General features: G+C 36.9%; 1 long non-coding RNA gene across 1 annotated transcript; it reads right to left on the reverse strand.

Moving 5' to 3' along the window:
* LOC104775296 lies at window positions 1–356 on the reverse strand. The gene is made up of 3 exons (XR_765821.1): window positions 296–356; window positions 112–190; window positions 1–33 (listed from the first exon to the last, which is right to left on the reverse strand). It is a non-coding gene; the product is annotated as an uncharacterized LOC104775296 (long non-coding RNA).
* Between the last annotated feature and the right edge of the window lie 10 nt (window positions 357–366).

Here is a 366-nt window from a genome sequence, read left to right on the forward strand (position 1 = left end):
GAAAATTCCCATGTCTCCTCTGCTTGAAAGTATCTATTTTGGCAGGAAAGAACACCAATATTAGGTGTGAAATTTGTAATACAAGCAAATGAGACTCGAAAAGGATAATACCTTCTTGTTCAGAGGGCGAGCTTTAAAAACATGGTTTCCTTCTGAGACATCATGCTTGGGTATATCCATTGCAGTTGGTCTGCAGAAAACGATTAAAGTTTAAGTTGGCATTCACCTCAAAGACAAGTTGAAGTGAGAAATCAAGCAATCCTTCTTAATTTTGTATTGATTTACGGTTTCATACCTCCTATTTTCCCTGTTAGCACCATCAAGCACATCACTTATACTAGATTTGTCTAACCCCTGTCAAAAAAA

Source organism: Camelina sativa, unplaced genomic scaffold (assembly GCF_000633955.1).
Source record: "Camelina sativa cultivar DH55 unplaced genomic scaffold, Cs unpScaffold11733, whole genome shotgun sequence".
Taxonomy (NCBI): Eukaryota; Viridiplantae; Streptophyta; class Magnoliopsida; order Brassicales; family Brassicaceae; genus Camelina; species Camelina sativa.